The sequence below is a fragment of the Schistocerca cancellata genome, chromosome 5 (genome assembly GCF_023864275.1).
Source record: "Schistocerca cancellata isolate TAMUIC-IGC-003103 chromosome 5, iqSchCanc2.1, whole genome shotgun sequence".
Taxonomy (NCBI): domain Eukaryota; kingdom Metazoa; phylum Arthropoda; class Insecta; order Orthoptera; family Acrididae; genus Schistocerca; species Schistocerca cancellata.
In genome coordinates, this window is record NC_064630.1 from 837,995,796 (window position 1) to 838,017,633 (window position 21,838).

A 21,838-nucleotide genomic window follows, 5' to 3' on the forward strand; every position below is an offset into this window, starting at 1 on the left:
CGTGTGTTAGTGCAGTAGGAACGAAAAAATCGACAATACTGTTATGACATAGTCCACATTGGTTTGTGGAATATGTATGTAGATGTAGGCTCCTGTCTATAGTAGGCTTACGATACCAGTAGGATACATCGATTTACAGAGGACTCCGAGCTGGTGGGAGCTGAATCTGAATGTAGATAAATGTAGCTATTGTATCTAAAATGTAAAAAGTGACCTGCTACTGTTCTGTTAAGTGACTGACTACAAATCATTAGAAGCAGCACCAACCGAAAAAGTGTCTGGACTTCAGCAGCACCATAGATGTGAATTTCTCCCTGTACGTTAGGGTGCTAGCTTTTTTCATAGCCAGTGACAAATGGAAGCCTAGAAAGCCCTTTAACTAACGGAACAGTGGGTTCGCAGCATTACGGGATTTCAATAGAATTAGGGGGGCTCTATGACTTGGCTGGGCGCATCTTTTTGCGAAGTGGCTGCAATTAGAAAATCAGAGACTAAAACGAAGGTTTTTCAGCAACAGAAGTTCAGTCTTTTGTTTTCTCTGTAAATAAGAAGCCACATTTTTCTGTGAGATTGGTCAGCCTATAAATGGATGAACTAAATTTACAGTTTTGATTTGTAGATAATGTCCTGTGAATAAAGTTGTAGTATTGAGCTACAACTCTTTGATTTTGATAACAGACGTAGATTTCTTAATAAGTTTGTTTACCTGGCCATTCTTCGCAGCAAGCACAGAAATACTTGTTTTGTAAATAAATTAGCCTTTTCTTGCTGCAACTTAATTTATTTTCCCCAGATGCGTTTCGCCTTATTCTTACTTTAAGGCATCTTCATTGGGATATTATTTTGGCATTTGCATTTCCTCTCATCTGGTCTGGAGGTCGCGCTTCCACTTTATTTCCTAAACTTAAGCACTGTTTTGTATTCCGAATTTTTTCTTTCACACTGTTCACCATGTTTTCCTCTTCTTTGCGGTGCACTATTTTTCTTTTGCAACTTGTTCTAGCTGTTTGTTCCAACATTGTGCTTTTAATAACGTAAATATTGTGATTTCTTATATGTTCCTCCTGTTTGTTCTGTCTACCTACATGTTGCCAACCTAACGAAGTATAAGTTGAAAACTAACGTTTATTCATGATGTTTACATCTGCGTATGTCTGTGTGTGTGTGTGTGTGTGTGTGTGTGTGTGTGTTTACATCTGCGAATGTCTGTGTGTGTGTGTGTGTGTGTGTGTGTGTGTGTGTGTGTGTATGTGTGTGTGTGTGTGTGTGTGAGAGAGAGAGAGAGAGAGAGAGAGAGAGATAGAGAGCTGAAGAGTGTGTACCTTCTTTTTTTATTTTGTGTGGGGGGACGCCGGCCGGGGTGGCCGAGCGGTTCTAGGCGCTACAGTCTGGAACCGCACCACCGCTACGGTCGCAGGTTCGAATCCTGCATCGGGCATGGATGTGTGTGATGTCCTTAGGTTAGTTATGTTTAAGTAGTTCTAAGTTCTAGGGGACTGATGACCTCAGAAGTTAAGTCCCATAGTGCTTAATAGTGCTCAGAGCCATTTGAACCATTTGTGGGGGGACGGGAAGGGTGAGTGGGAGCGGGGGTTGCTGGTTCTAGTTGTACAGTGTTGAATATGAATGTAGTAGCTGTTAGACAGTGGTTGAAAGGTTTGTCGATCAGCTGATTTGAGTTTTAGTTTAAATGTTCTACGGGGAGGTTCATGGACAAGTGAGTGAAAAGATGTTGGCTGCCATTATTATTATTATTATTATGATAATAATCATCTTTTAGAGTATTGTTCTGTTATTTCTTATATTAGTGTAAACAACTAATTGTTTGGCACGTGTACTTGATCATTGAATAGGGTTTTCATTTCTGATTTGGTTTTCTGTATGTGGTAATTTTCTTGCAGAGTAAGGAGGTGTTTTTATTTTTGATTCTAATTATTTTCATGTCTTCTTCTGTAGCGGTTTGTCTGCGGTTTTGTTCTCTTAGGTGTTCTGAAAATGTGGAGTAGTTTGTCCCATACTTCCAGGCTCATGATGTATTTAACATCAAATGTTCTACCTGTTTGTCCTATGTATCTGTTGTCAGAAGTGTGCCGCTGTAGTTGATATATACCTGCTTTTGTCAGATTTGGCGTGTATTTTTATACACAACTGTCTGTTGTATATGCTTTGTTTATTCCCTGTCTTTTGAAAATGTTGGTGATTTTATGTGTGAGTTTGTGGTTGTATATCACTGAGCACTATCTTGTTGTTCCATTCATATTTTTCTGATTATTCTGTTTGGTTGTTTTGGTACTGAGGGTGTTTGGTTCTGATGGTTGGGTGCTTTCTGCTTTTATTTTGATTTTGTTGTTTAGTTTTGTGACTATGTTACTATTGTAACCATTGTTTTGTGCCATCTGCATTATTATGTCAAGTTCTTTCTGGTAGTTTTCTTTCTTGAGTGTATGGAACATGTGTCGAAGTGCTGCTTGCTTTTGTGAGTGTGGGTGGTTCGAGGATTGGGGAATGACAATGTCCATTGCTGTGGATTTATGGTAAATTTCAAACATATGCTTCCTGTTTTGTTTTTTAATAAATCCAGAAACTTATTTTGGCTATTGTATTCTCTTTCAGTTGTGAATTTTATATTTTTATGCAGCTGGTTGATGTCAGTATGTAGTTCTTCAATTTTTGTTTGTAGTTCATCTATTAAGCAAAGGATGTCATTCATATACCTGAACCAGTATAATATGTTGTCTTCTTTTGGTACTGTTTTTGAGAAAATGATCTGTTCACTGTGGTTTACAAAGATATTTGCTAAGGCTCCTATAACTGGGGACACCAATGATAAACCATCTTCTTGTAAATAAAATTCATTATTGAACTGCAAGTAATATTGTTCTGTTATGAGCTTTATTAATATGCATATTCCTTTAATCTTTTCATCAGGGAGTTGACTATAAGTTTTCAGTTTTTAATCTATGATTTCTTATTGTTTATGGTAATGGTATATTGGCAGACATCTGTGCTGAAGAGATCAAGTGGGGTGAGCCTGAAATAGAAAGAAGTGTGTACAACATCGTAATGGATATCTGGAGAAATAAGAAAATACCCTTAGACTGGAAAGAAGCTATTATAATACCACTACACAAGAACGGGGGCAAGAAAGTACTGGATAACTACAGAGTAATCTCTCGCTTAAACATAGGGTACAAGGTTTTGTCGAGAATCTTGCAGAACAGAGTTGAAGAACAACTGGGGCTGACAATAGGAGAGTACCAGTGTGGTTTTAAAAAAAGAAAGGAACTGTACAGAACAGATATTTGGAATAAAAAGGCTAATAGAACACAGACACAAGAAAGGACAAAAGATAACAGTGACATTTCTTGACTTCCAAAAGGCCTATGATTCATTTAACAGAAGTACTCTGCTTGATGTGTCAGAAGATAGAGGACTGGATGCTGCAACACATGCAGTAATAAAGGAAATTTTATTTAACCTAGTTTTGGATGAAGTAGTGAGACAGTGGAGACAACTAAATAGTAACATGAAGATCAAAGGTGTGCAAATAGTGTACAAGGTCAAACATAATGCAACAGTGTAGTGCCTGGCATTCGCAGATGACATGGCACTCTTAAATGAGACAGAAGAACAGGCAAAGGCAGCAGGAAAAATGTAGCAGAGCCAGCAGAAAAGGTGGGACTGTAGACTGCATATAAGAAGACCATGACATTGAATGCTGAGTCTAACTGGAGGATAGATGGCCAAGTGGTTGAGAAAGGCCGGCCGGGTGGCCTTGCGGTTCTAGGCGCTTCAGTCTGGAACCGCGGGACCGCTACGGTCGCAGGTTCGAATCCTGACTCGGGCATGGATGTGTGTGATGTCCTTCGGTTAGTTAGGTTTAAGTAGTTCTAAGTTCTAGGGGACTGACGACCTGAGAAGTTAAGTTCCATAGTGCTCAGAGCCATTTGAATCATTTTTTTGGTTGAGAAAGTCAACAGTTTTCGTTATTTGGGGGAGAAGATAACTGGTGGCATACAGAGCAATAATAGCGCAGTAGACAGGGCACAGCTTTTGCAGAAGCTTCAGTGTGTGGTGGCAAGAAAAATCTGTCACGCTATGCCAAATTGCGACATTACACAGCAACTGTAAGAAATGCTGCTCTGTATGCATCAGAAACAATCACACTCGGCAAGAGAGCTTGTATAGAATTGGAAAAGGAGGAGCGGAAAATTTTGAGAGAAAGGAATCTGCAGATTGTAGTACAGGACAGGGAAAAGTATAATGGGTTGGTGGATGGTCGCAGGTGACCGGACACCAAAATCAAAGTTGCCTTAGCAGAAGAAGCAAGAGAATGAAAAGGTATTGGGAAGAAAATAGACGTACAAAACAAGACACGCATGATCCTGCAGGGTCCTAACGAAGCAGAAGAAGAAGAAGGACACATGCTTTCTATATCAAATGAGTGGAGTGTTGCTGCGTCTGGGATTTTTATATCTTTTTATTTGTGGTATAAGCTGTGCAGTGTTTTTAATGGTTCCATCTTTTTGTACTTTGAAATTTTCAGACAGTAATTTTAACATGTATCCTGAAAACTTGTAAGTGGGCGATGTTCAGAAGTCCGGTATTGGCTTCACAGGAAGATTCCGTTTGTGGGTCTTTGGTTGTCTCCAGAGGACAGGATGCGTCAGCTTTCTCTTTTCTGTGTTATCCAATATGATGTCTTTTTTTTTTTTTTTTTTTTTTTTTTTTTTTTTTTTTTTTTACTTTTGACTGAATCGGTTTGTTGGGTCTGATTTTAATTTTATAATGTTATTTTGTGAGACGAATTCTTGTGTTTTTTCAATGCATTATTCTTTGTCTTAGTTGTTACACATTTAAGTTCCATGTGTCACTGCTGCTTCTTCTAAAAGTAGGTGTTTTACGGAATCCTGGGTGAAAATCAATAACATTTTAATGAAAAGCCCATCTTTATGTGTGTGATCTTAAACATTTAGTAAACCTATAGGTATTTGCGGAATACTGAGGGAAAATCGATAAAATCCTGAAAACTGTAAATAGTGTTGTATGTTGGTGGCGTTCGTTATTCAATATTTAAAGCTACATGTTTTACATATGTTTCCTGAAAATCGACAAAACAGCAGCGAAGTCTGTATTTATGTGTGTTGTCTTAAAAAATCGGTAAAATTAGGCAGGAAACCCGTAATTACGCTTATTTTCTTAAAAATTGGGGGAAAACGTTTTTTTCAATGATACAAACATCTTCTTAAAAATTAGTGACGAAGACATAAGTAGCATCGCATGCTGTAGAAAATAGTGTTGGGTGCTGAAGATTCACGAAAACTAGATCAATTCCCCTGGATGCTGTGCTATGCTGGAAATTTGTAATATCGCATGAATTTACAGGTGCTGCTGCTGCTCCAGTGAGGTCCAGATTGAAACTGAGTCTCAGGATGCTGGGAGAACATTGAAGAAGAGTGAGTAGCAGCACTGTGGGGGCAGTGGGGGGTGTCATTTTTTATGTAATAAATTATCATAATTAAAATGACAGTTAACACTTTAAGATAAAAGCATTCGACACATGCCACTATCTTACACATAAATTATGGTAATTATCATGAGTTATTGCCCATTAATTATGACCTAAATAATCAAAACATGTACCCAGGTGAACAATTTGTTTACAAAAGGGTCATTAAATTATTCTAGTCGGTTTGTTCACTTAAGGAGAACATTGCCCCCCCCCCCCCCCTCCCTTGGGCCAGAACCGTCCGTATCCCATGACTTCTGAATATTCTATGTTCTCCAAAACTACTTGTCGGATTTTGAAGAGTGAAGCACGATTGAATTCGTCTGTTTGGGCACTATGATACTAGACCCAGAAATTACCACAATTCCATTTAAACAAGAGATGATGCTGATGTCTCTTTAAATAATAAAGCTACGAAAAGAGATCATATAGCATTTAGTGAGAACATTTTCAGAATTCATCTGCGTGAAAGCAATATTACGATATCTTAAACTCATGGAAATATCTGCGATGGAAATGCGTTCATATTTTTCCATTTAACACTTTTCAGATTTCTTAGTTAACTTTTGGAGAATAAAGAGCATGAAAACTGAGAGTATCGAAAATGGCAAGGGCTTCTAGAAAATTAAAAGCTGTTTTTAATACAGGATACTTTTCAGATGCTTGCCTGAGGGATTGCACTTGTAGATTGGTTTGGAGCTTGACTGACTGGAGGAAACATGTCAGTCAGGTGAACCAACTCATTCACAGGCTGAATGTATCTGGTGCCAACAACAAACCTGACACTGTTCTTGAGAACGGCAGATCACAGGAAGCTGAATAAGGCAATGCAAAAAAGGAATGATCCGCTACTAAGGAAAAAAGAGAGAACGACAGATATTTCAAAACGGAAGTGGAAATGACTGAAAGAAACACATCCCCACTCTGCATTTACTCACATACCCATTAATTGCGTCCTGTGTTCACAGTGGTAATCCTAAGTGAATTACTGATAAATGTGACAGTACATTATGACACTGTCAAAGTTGTGAGGACTGTTGGTGTTACAGTTTTTAAGTCAGTTGTTTGGAACATGAACTTCACAAGTGGCTTTAAAATTATATACTTAAATTTTTCGAAATTGCAGTTTTTTGAAACTCATGTTACATTGATGTGCTAAGCACTAATTTATTCAAATTATTATGCCTATGTTTCATAGACTATTATATAGAGTGGCGGCTGCTGTGTAAGAACACGAGAGCACATGAACACCCTAACTTTCGACAGCTTTATTGGTTGTTTTTCTTTGAATGCTGTTAAATGTAACATAGATGCTGTAATCTGAAAGATACGGCACTTGAATCTACCGCTCTACTGCTCGTTTAGACTCCGTGAAATTTGGCAGCAGTCACTAGCGCACCTTCAGTTGTGCACGTGTTAAGGAGCTTTTCCGCATGCGCAACTCGCGTGACGTAATTGACATACTGGCCAAATACATAAGGATTTGATAAACAACATAAACGCTTGGCGACCTGCACAGCTAGCCCTTGCCACTCAACTAGAAGTTTGTGTCAGTGTCACCAGATTTTAGCACACTGTGGCAGACTTTTATCTCTGTTCACTTGGCATAAATCCTGCTGGATGTTAGCATACTCCTCAGATATGCCAATTCTCTCACTACATACTGTAGTGAAATTAAATAGGACATTAGTACATGATACTGACAGTAAACCTATTTTGTGAGTTTCCGATTGAGTTGTAGTACATTAAATTATGAACTTTATTGTACAGTAATCCATTGGCAGAGCTGAGAATCATAAGGGCCTAAAGCACAGCACCATCGATTGTGAGACTGTAGTATTTATTCATGCATCTGAAATCTGTTGATCTTGTGGTGAGTCAGGTTTATCTGTGCTGTAGGTCCAAAATGCATATATGGAAATTAAGGAAAAGATGCAGCACTGGTTTCACTGATTTTCACTTAAATGTGGTTGACGGAGGTGTGCTTTAGGCCCTTATGGATCTCAGCGCCTCATTTTTATTGTAGTCAAGTGACCCTGTTGGTGGACATTACTACTCGAGTTGGTAGACATTACTACTTGAGTTTAATCATTTCCACAAACGGCACTTTGAGTTTGGAGTTGTTTTTTTTTTTTTCTGCGCGGGAATCGCCTTTCGTGTGCAGTGTAAACATGAAATATATTGAATCTATTTTAAATGCCAACAGAAAAGTAAGTGAAGAAGGGTCGTAAGTCGTGCTTGGGAAGCTCGGTTGTTGGAGCACTTGCCTGCGAGAGGCAAAGGTCTCCGGTTCGAGTCTCAGTCCGGCACACAGCTTTAATCTGCCCAGAAGTTTCATGTCAATGCACACTCTGCTGCACATTGAAACTCTCATACTGGGAACAGAAACCTAAATTACCAGGAAAAGTTAGCCGCAAAGGAACTAGGGCCTCCGAAACAGATTCTTTGATTGGGAGAGTGACGATATCAAACAAGCGTGACAACAAGTGAACATTGAACAAAGGTACAGTTAGTACAAGTTGTTGTGTGGGTGCAGCGTAAGATTTTCAACCTGGAAGTAAATTCGTAAACTAATACATCTTGTACATTTCTCTGAAAAAATAGAAAACACGAAAACTGCCACTGAGACAAGAAAGAGTTGCAGAAGCTTACACATTATTTCGTTATTGCCCTAAACTGCTCTTAGTTATCTACAAAACAACAAAATTCCAAAAAAACAATATCTTCATGTGTCAGATAGGTTATACATATTCTTCTTCTTCTTATTTCGTATAGGCCAACTAAGGATCACGAAATTTAACTATTGCGTTTGGAGTAGGCTTTGACGCTTGCCCAGTAGTTACGCATCCTCTGGCTGTGTAATTCCTTCCTCCTGTGTCCAGAGGGCACCAGTCTTCTTTCTTGGTGGTCTGTCCTGGAACCTCTTTTGTCTAAGCTTCTCCCTGAGTATTGTCTGATCCTTCAAGTTTCCTTCTGTTATTCCCAGTTCCTGAAGATCTTTCTCTACATCCATCAACCATCGTGATTTGGTCTTCCTCTGTTGCCAGTAACAGAGGAGCTGGTTGGTCAATCTGTCACGATGCATCCTGTAAATGTGTCCATAAAATGCTAGATGCCTTTTCCTAGCTACATCTGTGATTCTTTCACGGTACTCGTAGAGCTCTCGGTTGGGATGACTGTCTGGTAGTGCTCAGTCATCCTGAGGCATCAATGGATCGTCATTTTGGTAATGGAAGAAACTGTGTAGGGGAGGAGAGGCAAAAATTCTAGTGCGAGACCAAGGCTTGAATACAGTAAGCAGTATGAAATGGATGTAGGCTGCAGTACTCATGATGAGATGGACAGACTTCATGGGATAGATTATAGCTGGCGCCACAAACGATGATGGTCGAATTAAGGCTTGTTTTGCGCTCCTACGTCACGCATTCTCTGACAGTCAACGGGCGTTCGGGAGTGTTCTGAACGCACTGCTGTGAATGTTGTGCGCGATCGTAACGAGTAATTCAGTGCATTTTTATTTCATTTGTTGCGAGTTGTCAAGCCTGAAGGCAGTGATGAGCGGCAAACTAATTGCACACAAGCAAGCGGGAGACATAATTCGCGGGATATATGCCTTCATCAGGGGCAAAGGATGTGTATGCGCGTACTGCAAATTTCGCTTGGAACCGGCAACAATACAATCGCCGTCCTTGTCTCGACCTGCGCGAACTGGCATCATTGGTAGATCCGACTATAGTGTGGAGACCTGCATGAAACCAGCCTTCACACTAAAGACCATGACAAAAGTGTCATCAGTTACATGACTGAACACCTTGAAATAATGAATTTGGCCATGTAGCATGTTTGGAGAATATCGGCACAAAATATCAAAATAAGGAAAGAAATTGGTGTTAGTCTGACGCATTAATAATAGATTTCTAGAATTTTTGATTGGCGTTGATTACATAAATTTGCTTAGTCTTGGAACTCAGTCATCACAGCACACATAGGTGAAGAAGACAGTGATCCCTTGCCATTCGTGAAGTCAGTTGTTTATCGGTATAAATGGCCAGTATGTTATTACCACAGGAATTAACATCTTTATTAGCACTTTTATTTGCCACCAGTAAAAATAAAAAAAAGTATCTAGCGGTATTGCTCAGGTTTGAACTTCATACACAAGCAGTTATATTCTTTCAGTACACTACTGTCTTATTCTGTATTTCTTCCAGTGCAAGTGGTTGAAACATAACGTTGGCACATGAAATGAATTTAACGTATATGATATATTTATTTATACAAGATTCCACATCTCGCAGAGAGCAAGATAGTTTTACACACATATGGAAAGTAAATACTAAGACCATTAATGTTTTCCATTTATTATCCTGAAACACAGAAATCTGACTTCATACAAGTATAAGTTTCGCTCAATTTGTATCAGTTTATTTATTGGTCACCTGTTATTGCCTGTACTGTGGTGTGATCCATTTATAATGACTTTTTCTCCTTTTTTCAGATTTAAATATTAAATTCACGAAGTTGTGTGTACCTGGAGATACTTTTCCTAAACCCGATCTTAGAGAACTCAGTTCACAAAGGTTTCATTGGTAAGATAACCAATTCAGAGCAACATGTCACTGAAGTAATGAGAAATCTGTAATAGATATGTAGAAGACAGCTATTGTTAAGATTTTCCCTGAATAACAGTGTATTTGTCACAATAGAGCAAGAACAAAGAAATTGAGGGAACTATTGTTAAAGTTAAACTTGAGGTAGACGTTAAACATTTACTTACATAAATTTGTGTTTGGGACGACTCCTGTTCTTGGCATATACAAATGACCTTCCAGATATCTCTGATACAGTAGAAATAGTATTATTTCCTGAAGATGCAAGCTTCACCATGAAATCCAATAGTAACGGAATAACAAGAGGAACAACGTAAAAATTTGCAGTTAAAGATTGTTTTAAATTCTATGAATAAATGAAAGTCAGAAAAATATTGACTGGTTTTTTTCTTTCTTTTTTTTCTTTTTTTAATGGCCAGTCACTTAACTCAGAAAACTCGTAGTTAATTCAATTCTGTACAAGACAGGGTATATTATCAGTAGAAGGTATGCTATCACGGATAAAAATATAGCTCAGGAGAAGGAATTATGTAAAAATGAATGTTCAAAATCTCTGAGTGTGCATATTAAGCAGAATTTGAACTGAAAATCATATATTGTAGATCTTGTTACATATTTGAGTTCAACAACATTGCCTCTAGATGTAATTGCTAATTTTGGTGATGAAAGCATCAGAAAGTTGGCTTACGTTGAATACTTGTGTCCATTAATGTCACATAGAATAATAAATATTTGAGGCTGTGCTACACAGAAATGTGCAGTAATGGCAATGTTTAATGTCTGGCCTGGCACCTCATAAGGCAATTATTTAAAAAAAAAACGGACAATTAACTTATGATCCAATTTGTTGTAAAGGACCAGTCCCAATTTGAAAATAACAGTACTGTTCATAAATGTAACAGAACAAAAATTGTCTGTACCTTATTCTTGTACAGAAATGAAGCAAACTCCGCAACTATAAAATATTTGATAAATTTGCTTGTGATTTTAGGTGTTGCCAGTTAACAAAAATTTCCTATGTTTCCGCAGAAACAATGTACCTCATTTGTAAACATACTTATACAATCTACGCTGTAGTAGTTGTCACAAATACGATACCCAAAACATGGATGTCATGAACAAACTTGACTCAAGTGAAACAGCTGTACTGATTTATTTCTAGAATGTTGGAATCAAATTAGATGCCAGAGAAGCAACGTATTGAAAACGAGAGTATTAAAAGGTTGAAAAGTGAGGAAAATATGCGTAGTTCAAAGAGATTCACGAACTTATAGTGCCAGTACCGAACAAACATCATATGAAATAAACTCTTATGCCCTCAGGTAGCTGCAGTATCTGATGAGCTTCTGTCATATTACTAACAACCTGAAAAAGAAAGAAACTATACACCACGAAGAAATTACCCAAACGGTATGGAAATCAATAGATGTGTACAGGCAAAGGAATGATTACAATTTGAGAAAAAGTGGATGCTATATTAAAAAGAAAGAAGTTCTCAAATTGAGAAAGTCGGTAAGTCGTTGGTCCACCTCTGGCCCTTGAGCAAGCAGTTATTGGGCTCGGCATAGAATGTTAGAGCTTTGGATATCCTCCTGGGAGATGATGTGCCAAATTCTGTCCAATTGGTGCGCTGGACTGTCAAAATCGCAAGCTGGCAGCAGGGCTCTGGCCATAATGCTCTAAACGTTGGGGAGAGATCTGGCACAACCTTGCTGGGCAAGGTAGGCTTTGGCAAAAACAAAGACAAGCAACTCGCCATGAGGGGTGGGCGTTATCTAGCTGAAACATAACCTTATGATGGCTTGCCATGAAGGGCAGCAAAATAGGTGTAGAATATCGTCGACGTATCGCTGTGCTGTAAGGATGCTGCAGATGACAACCAATGGGGTCTTGCTACGAAAAGAAATAGCACCCCAGATCATCACTCCTGACTGTCGGACCATGTGGTGGGAGACAGACAGGTTGGTATCAAGCCACTGTCTGAGGCAGTCCAGACACATCTTCGCTGACCATTAGCGCTCAGTTCGAGGCGGGACTCCTCACTGAAGACAATTCTATTCCAGTCATGAGGCTCCAGGCTGAACACATGTCTGGAGATGATATGGACAGGCATTGGATATCAACCTGACTGTCGCCCATTATACGGCGTGACAGCCAGGAGTGAGGGTCTTATGTGCCCTTCCTTTCTATAGTAGGACCCCTTTGGTTGTCATCTGCGGCATCCTTACAGCACAGCGATACGTCGACGATATTCCACTTCCCGTTTTTTTGCCTTTTCTGGCAAACCATCCTGGACTTCCGTTTCAATAAAATAACGCCACCCGCCTGCACTCAACGAGTTTTTTTACTTCTTATTTTCTTACTTACCAAACCCTACCTTGATCAGAAAATTCGCCAGATCTCTCCCCAGTTGAGAGTGTTTGGAGCTTTACAGGTAGAGTCCACGACCCAGATCGGAATTTTGACGATCTAACGCTCCAATCGGACAGATTTTGTCATGGTATCTCTCAGGAGGATATCCAACAGCTCTATCAATCAGTGCCAAGCTTGCATAAGGGCCAGAGGTGGACCAAAGTGTTACTGACTTGCTCAATTTGTCAAGCTCTTTCTCTTGAATAAATCATCCAGTTTATCAGAAATCGTAATTTTTCTACACTCGTACATCTCATCTGCCAATTTCTGTCGCATTCGGTTAATTCCTTCACGGTGCGTCGTTTTTTTCCCTCGAATGTACATCACAGAATGAATCAGCATTAAACAGACACTGTGCATTAAACATTTACCTCGTTTTTCTATAACATGAGGAGGTAGAGGTGGAGGTGGATGAGATTGCAGAACTGACCACAGTACAGTTATTTTAGTAAGTGCAATCCGCTCTAGAGAATTTCAAAACAGACAATATTGTCAGACTATACACCTAAATAAACAGAGTATACTCTTGAGACTAATCTGTTTTTGTTATGTTGTTGTTGTTGTTGTGGTCTTCGATCCAGAGACTGGTTTGATCCAACTCTACATGCTACCCCTCTGCCAGCCTCTTCATCTGCGAATAACCAATGAAACCTACATCCTTCTGAATCTGCTTAGTGTAGTCATCTCTACGATTTTTATCCTCTGTGCTTCCTTCTAGTACTAAACTGGCAATCCCTTGATGCCTCAGAACGGGTTCTACCGACCGATCCTCCTCCTAGTCAAATTCTGCCACAAATTCCTCTTTTCCCCAACTCTATTCAGTACCTCCTCATTAGTTACGTGATCTACCCATCTAATCTTCAGCATTCTTTGTAGCACCACATTTCGAAAGCCTATGTTCTCTTCTTGCTTCACGTCCATACATGGCTGCACTCCGTACAAATACTTTCATAAAAGACTTCCCGACGCTTAAATCTATACTCCATGTTAACAAACTTCTTCAGAAATGCTTTCCTTGCTGTAGTCAGGCTACATTTTATATCCTCTCTACTTCGACCATCATCAGTTATTTTGCTCCCCAAGTAGCAAAATTCATCTACTATTTTAGGTGTCTTATTTAGTAATCTAATTGCCTCAGCTTCACCTGATTTAATTCGACTATATTCCATTATCCTCGTTTTGCTTTTGTTGATGTCTCTTATATCCTCCTTTCAAGACACTGTCCATTCCGTTCAAATGCTGTTCTAGGTACTTTGCTGTCTCTAACAGAATTACAATGTTGTCGGCAAACCTCAAAGTTTGTAGTTCTTTTCCATGGGTTTTAATTCCTACATCAAATTTTTCTTTTATTTCTTAATTTATTTCTTGCTTAATATACAGATTCAATAACATCAAGGATAGGCTACAACCCTGCCTAATTCCCTTCCCAACCACTGCTGCCCTTTCATGGCCCTCGACTCTTATAACTGCCATCTGGTTTCTGTACAAATTGTAAATAGCCGTTCGCTCCCTGTATTTGACCCCACCTTCAGAATTTGAAATAGATTCCAGTCAACATCGTCAAAAGCTTTGCCTAAGTCTACAAATGCTAGTAACGTAGGTTTGCCTTTCCTCAATATATTTTCTAAGATAAGTCGTAGGGTCAGTGATGCCTCGTGTACACCGACATTTCTACGAAATCCAAACTAGGCCGGCTTCTACCAGTTTTTCCATTGGTTTGTAAAGAATCGTGTTAGTATTTTACAACCATGACTTATTAAACTGATAGTTCGGTAATATTCACACCTGCGGACACTTGCTTTCTTTGGGATTGGAATTATTATAGTCTGCTTGAAGTCTGAAGGTATTTTGCCTGTCTCATACATCTTGCTCACCAGATGGGAGCGTTTTGTCAGGGCTGGCTTTCCCAATGCTGTCACTAGTTCTAACAGAATGTTGTCTACTCCTGAGGCCTTATTTCAACTTAATTCTTTCAGTGCTCTGTTGAATTCTCCACGCATATCATCTCTCCCACCTCATCTTCATCTACGTCCTCTTCCAATTCCATAATATTAGTCTCAAGTACATTGCCCTTGTATAGACCCTCTATGTACTCCTTTCACCTTTCCGCTTTCCCTTCTTTGCTTAGGTCTGGTTTCCCGTCTGAGCTCTAGATTTTTTACAAGTGATTCTCTTTTCTCCAAAGGTGTTTTTAATTTTCCTGTGGGCAGTATCTGTCTTACTCCCAGTGATACGTGCTTCTGCATCCTTACATTTGTCCTCTAGCCATCCCTGGTTAGCCGATTTGCACTTCATGTCGATCTCATTTTTGAGACTTTTGTAATGATTTTCACCTGCTTCATTTACCGCATTTTTATATTTTCTCCTTTCATCAGTTAAATTCAGTATTTCATCTCTTACCCAAGGATTTCTACTAGCCCTCGTATTTTTACCTACTTGGTCCTCTGCTGCCTTCACTATTTCATATCTCAAAGGTGCCCATTCTTCTTGTACTGTATTTCTTTGTCCTGTTCTTGTCAACCTTTCCCTAACGCTCTCTCTGAAACTCTCTACAACTTCTTGTGTTTTTAGTTTATCCGGATCCCATCTTCTTTAAGTCTTATTTTTTTGCAGTTTCTTCAGTCTTAATCTATAGTTCATAACCAACAAATTGTGGTCAGAGTCCACATCTGCCTCCTCCCGAGGAGATCACGAATGTAAAATTAGAGAGATTAGAGCGCGCACAGAGGCTTTCAGACAGTCGTTCTTCCCGCGAACCATACGCGACTGGAACAGGAAAGGGAGGTAATGACAGTGGCACGTAAAGTGCCCTCCGCCACACACCCTTGGGTGGCTTGTGGAGTATAAATGTAGATGTAGATGTAGATGTAGAAGAAACTTACAATTTAAAACCTGGTTCCTAAATCTGTATTACCATTATATAATCTATCTGGAAACTTCCAGTGTCTCCAGGCCTCTTCCACGTAAACAACCTTCTTTCATGATTCTTAAACCAAGTATTAGCTATAATTAAGTCACGCTCTGTGCAGTATTCTACCAGGCGGCTTCCTCTTTCATTTCTTACCCCCAGTCCATATTCACCTACTACTTTTCCTTCTCTTCCTTTTCCTACAATCGAATTCCAGTCCACCATGACTTGTAAATTATCGTCTCCCTTAACTATTTGAATAATTTCTTTTATCGCATCATACATTTCTTCAATCTCTTCATCATCTGCGGAGCTAGTTGGCATATAAACTTGTACTACCGTGGTAGGCGTGGGCTTTATGTCTATCTTGGCTACAACAATTGATTCGCTATGCTGTTCGTAGTAGCTTATCCGCGTTCTTTTTTTTAAAAATCCATTGTTAAACCGACTCCTGAATTACCCATATTTGATTTTGTATTTATAACTTTGTATTCACCTGACCAGAAGTGTTGTTTCTCCCGCCACCGAACTTCACTAATTCGCACTGTATCTAACTTTAACCTATCCATTTCCCTTTACAAATTTTCTAACCTACCTGCCCGATTAAGGAATCTGACATACCACTCTCTGATCCGTAGTACGCCAATTTTGTTTATCCTGATAACGACGTCCTCCTGGGTAGCCCCGCCCGGAGATCCGAATGGGGGACTATTTTACCTCCGGAATATTTTACCCAAGAGGACGCCATCCTTATTTAACCATGCATTAAACTGCATGCCATCGGGAAAAATTACGGCTGTAGTTTCCCCTTGCTTTCAGCAGTTCGCAGTACCAGCATGGCAAGGCCGTTTTGGTTGATTTTACAAGGCCAGTTCAGTCAATTATTCAGACTGTTGCCCCTGAAACTACTGAAAAGGCTGCTGCCCGTCTTCAGGAACCACACGTTTGTCTGGCCTCGCAACAGGTACCCCTCCATTGGGGTTGCACCTACAGTACGGCTATCTGCATCGCTGAGTCACGCAAGCGTCCCCGCCAACGGCAAGGTTTTTGTTATATCACATGTCATTTGCTGTCAGTAATGAACATAATATTTTGCTCCATCGTCTGTGATATAACCGAAAAGATTTCCTCTTTTCTTTCTTAATTCTCCCATGATACATAATGTATAGGAGAACTGTGGACAATCTCTAAGCAAGTAGTATATGGTATGCAGGTGGAGGACTGATATATGTGAGAGACTAAAAGCTAGCACCTCCGACAGGTTAGGGCAGAAAAAGTGTTCAACTGGAATGAACTTCAATGAGCTGGGGCAGGACCACTTTCAACTGGGCCCGCATACAGGCGGCTAGTGCCTCATCAGATAACTGAGGATTTCGCAAGGAGAAATTAGCCTGGATGTTTGTAGAAGCATTTAAGGTGCAAGAGGAATGGTGGACTCTATGCGTATCCTATAATGCGTGGAAAAACCGTCAAAGCAAACTTCCGTCTTTCCATGGCAATATATGAGGAAGCATGTAGAGAAATTTTGCAAATATTGCGTTAATTATTTTCATGTTAATCTGATGGTGTTCATTTTTGGATTTTTAAGTAGGCAACTAAAATTTAAACAACATTTTTATGAAACACATTTGCATTGTAGGATCAGTGATCTGTCAAAACCATTCTAGATCGTACATCATTGCTAATATCTAAATAAATTGCTGAAAGGAAGTATTAACCTGGATAGAGAAAATTAAGAGAGACATTTTAGATCGATATACCATGGTGGACATAGGAATCATCACACCTCAAAGGAATCGTCTTCTGTTTATCTGCTCAGAACCAAAGAAGGAAAAAAGCTGGAATTGATAAGAGGGACTACAACAGCGCATATAGTGACACATCGACAAATTCCATCAAACAGGTTCTGAATTGAGTCGTAAAATAGCTCCTGTATCAGTACGCATAGATGGCGCACTGCATAGATCAAAAGTCGGTAGAGCAATAGACGTCAATCTGATAAAAGCGACACGTTTTCATTATGTAACTATTCAGTATCTCTCAGAGGGCAAGGAATAGTTTCTACATCTGATAGAGACTTTCGGATGTTGTGAGCCACATGGCTATGTGAATAATCACAATTGCTAGTAACTGTGAGATCACCATAAGCAAATGGTAGGAAGTGACACTAAACAATTGATTTAATATACTATCTCCGTGCTCCTAAGAAAGACAGCAAGAAATTGAGAATTCTTACTTGCTGGAGCAGTACACAGCTACAACGTTTAAAACGAACGTGTCTCTACAGAGTTATCATATACAGTGATGTGCCTCCAAAGAGCTGACCAGTGATGCGTCTTCCACTACATCACCAATACTTGTATGAACATGAAGCCGAAATTCATCAGAGAGGACTACGCACCATTTCTCTATGTTATTATGACAATGTATTCATCTGTCACAATATTCTGCACGATGCTTCGGTATCAACAGTAAACAACACACAAGAGAGTTCATTGAGACTAGCTCTTGTAAACAATGAGAGACAGTTATTGCAGGAACTATACAATGCAATGAATATCTCACAATCTGCAGGGCTTCTGTGCGTGTCTAGATTAGTTGCCACTGTGTTTCCATGCAGCGCTATAGTGTTTGAGACAGGAAGAGATCTTTCGTGTACCTATCTACCAAGCTAGAAGATTCAATAGGGAAAACAAAAAGACTCATATTCTCGGAAGCAGGGATTACTTGTTTGATTATCCTGGTGTAGACTTTCCGTGGTATCCCTAAACCGTTTCAGAGAAATGTTGGGGTTGTCCCACAAGCTGCCTGCAGCTATTGCATGATGATCGTAACTTGCGATTTTTCACGTTTTACTCGCAGGAAAGGCATGGCGCCGTTCGTTGTCTCGGTGCCGCTAGTGGTGAACCATCAGCAGCTCGGCTGATACAGTGCGCCCTATTGCCACGCCACCTATTAACAATAGGATGTAGCGTCAAGCATCAGCAGCTTGTGGTCTTCAGCTCTCGTTGTGAAGTTCTGTTTTGGAGCATCCGGGTGTTTAGTCTTCATTAGCTATTGTGCATTACTAAAACAGAATTAGTATGATGTCTCGTAATGTGATGAATGCTATGAAAGATGTTCAAGAACACACATGATTACTTCATAATATCAAAAACTGAAAAGAGAATTGCAATCTGTATACAGGACCGCGAATTTTTGAGCTCTGTCACCATGGTATTATAAATTGAGGCGCAAGGATATAGGTACGATTTTAGAGATTGCATGAATGGTGAACTGAACTGCTGCTACACCTAATATTCATAATTCTTCTGCCTGCTACTGAAATACTGCCATACGTAACATTCATAATTGGAGTGTGCTGAGACCTGGAATGGAGAATGGAAAGAAAGAATTTGAGAACTATGAAGCAGTAACACGACATACTTCGCTGCAAGAAAATAAGTTGCAGAAGACGAATAAGAATATGGACGCATTCCAGCTATATGCAGTACGGCGGTATGTGCGTGATTATTATCAACAGGTGAGATATCGTTCTTTCAAAACAGTTTTTTTCTACTTCAAAAAACCTATGTACCTAAAGATTAAATCGTCTGGATATACCAATGCTGTCAGTAACACATCATTCAGAATATAGGTACGATTTTAGATGTGGCATGACGAGAAGTGGGTTAATGCACTCTTGAAAAAGGGTGACAGGATAACAGCTATCGTTCACACTGGCCAGGTAGATGGCATTATTAAATGCTTACATTGTTTTCTTTCATTAACGCAATGGAAAAAAGTCGTTATTTTCGTTTTACTAGGGCGAAAGGGGATAGCGTAATTATTCTTCCACAATACTACAGCCACCTAATTCAGGTTGAAGTTGTATACCCGCATTTGAAAAGTAATGTGACAGGAAACACTAAAATAACTTTAGCCTCATTGAGACTGAGATGTAAACAAAACGAGTTAAGGAAGCGTTACGTCATCCGATTAGTCTAAAGTTGTATACCATACCATTATGGTACATAAGGAGACACGGGTTTTGAAGAATTTCTGATAGAACAAATGGAAGAGACAATTATTTTTCTCATTTCTGGAATAATTTATGCTTCTGAGCAAGAGAGCAGCCATTCGATGTGATCCCCTCTTGAACCATAATCATATTTATAAACGATTCATTGATGTAAGTGCCCAGTTCGGTATTGTTGTTCCTTAAGGTCGTAATAGTGCTTATCTCGTTAACAGGGATCAGGAACACGCAAGTGGCGTGTGCTGACAATAACGCCACTGTCTCTCCACGATATTTTTTTATTTTCCTTCTTTCTTTCTTTTTACACAGATGGGCAGATCTTTTGGTAGAGCTCTCGGTTCTTTTCATCCATCATCCGTATCTTAACAAGCTGGGAGAGAGCAAAGAAGTTCCCATTTGCGATTGTTTGGGAGGATATTGCTAGTTCCGCATTTACCTTATAAACTAGAGATCCCTCGAAAACCTTGGTCGGGGCTAGAGGATTGGATCTGCATTAATTTGTTTTTGGACCTATACATGGTAGAGGGAAAAAGCGTGATGATAAGCTAGGGGACGAGAATTCGAGCAAATTCTTCCAAAAAACGATGGCATACAGTAATGAGTGAACTGAAATTAACTTCTCCAAACTAATACAGATTATTGTAATGGCAGCTTCTGCCACCGAATGTATCAGGATGATCAAATGTAGCGGGAAGACACCAAATGTAGTGGGTGGGGGTGCCAGGAGGTGCCGTATTAAAACTCGGCGAGAACTTTACAAATGATTTATTTGTTTCCGCTACAGTGCTCTTTTCACCTCGGCCCACAATGCTGAGTAAGCATCCCAGCAGCCTGTGCAGAGCAACGCTGTGTCGTGCCGGCCTTGTACGCCAGCTGCAGAATTCCGATTACGTGAGCGGCCACCGTCCCCGTTGTCTGTGCGCTGCTCTGCCGGGAGCCTTGGGCCGGCCCCGCTGCTGCTTCTTCCTCGCTGAGAACGCGGCGGCAATGACCGCCCGCGATCCGGCAGCCCTCGCCTCGGAAGTCTCCGGCGTGTGTCGGGAGCCGTGCCGACTGCCCTCGGTAGCGAGCCCAAGAGTGGCAGATCCCGCGTCGGCCTAACAGGGTCGAACCGACGACCCGCCGTGGACTGGGACGCTGTCGCCCCATCTGTTGCTGCGTGTAGCCCCGCGGTGTGACGTGCCCTGCCGTCCAGGAGAGCTGCCACACTCGAATGAATCTCATTAGAAAACGGCACCTATATATACTCGACTGTGTGCCCCTGTTTTGCCAAGTGCGCGGCTATGCGTCACGTATGCATAACACTTAGGTCGGCCAGTGGCCCTCTTCTGCCTGTGACTTGCGCCACGGAAACTGCTGTGGGCGCCCTCTCCGGCAGTTCTACGCCCCTGTGGCATCTGTTTGCCTTCGCAACTGCTGGTATGCGTAACTTACTGCAATCCGGCCTGCAGCTGGCTGTAACTCGTGCTCTGAATATCGCACAAAACTAACTTTCCCTATCCTAAACCGTGGTGCCGCTACATTATGCTAAGGATTATACAGTCCTGGAAATGGAAAAAAGAACACATTGCCACCGGTGTGTCAGACCCACCATACTTGCTCCGGACACTGCGAGAGGGCTGTGCAAGCACTGATCACACGCACGGCACAGCGGACACACCAGGAACCGCGGTGTTGGCCGTCGGATGGCGCTAGCTGCGCAGCATTTGTGCACCGCCGCCGTCAGTGTCAGCCAGTATGCCGTGGCATACGGAGCTCCATCGCAGTCTTTAACACTGGTAGCATGCCGCGACAGCGTGGACGTGAACCGTATGTGCAGTTGACGGACTTTGAGCGAGGGCGTATAGTGGGCATGCGGGAGGCCGGGTGGACGTACCGCCGAATTGCTCAACACGTGGGGCGTGAGGTCTCCACAGTACATCGATGTTGTCGCCAGTGGTCGGCGGAAGGTGCACGTGCCCGTCGACCTGGGACCGGACCGCAGCGACGCATGGATGCACGCCAAGACCGTAGGATCCTACGCAGTGCCGTAGGGGACCGCAACGCCACTTCCCAGCAAATTAGGGACACTGTTGCTCCTGGGGTATCGGCGAGGACCATTCGCAACCGTCTCCATGAAGCTGGGCTACGGTCCCGCACACCGTTAGGCCGTCTTCCGCTCACGCCCCAACATCGTGCAGCCCGCCTCCAGTGGTGTCGCGACAGGCGTGAATGGAGGGACGAATGGAGACGTGTCGTCTTCAGCGATGAGAGTCGCTTCTACCTTGGTGCCAATGATGGTCGTATGCGTGTTTGGCGCCGTGCAGGTGAGCGCCACAATCAGGACTGCATACGACCGAGGCACACAGGGCCAACACCCGGCATCATGGTGTGGGGAGCGA

General features: G+C 41.1%; 1 protein-coding gene across 2 annotated transcripts in view; it reads left to right on the top strand.

The window, feature by feature from the left end:
* The window catches only part of LOC126187935 (testis-specific serine/threonine-protein kinase 3), a 112,824-nt gene that overhangs the window by 22,852 nt on the left and 68,134 nt on the right, over positions 1-21,838 (top strand). The window contains exons 1-2 of one of the 2 annotated variants that reach the window (XR_007537808.1): positions 5,384-5,456; positions 10,008-10,438. The gene's annotated coding sequence lies outside the window, so the exon portion shown is untranslated. Of the gene's footprint in view, positions 1-5,383; positions 5,457-10,007; positions 10,439-21,838 lie in introns of those variants that run through there. The other variant, XM_049929302.1, reaches the window with a different exon arrangement.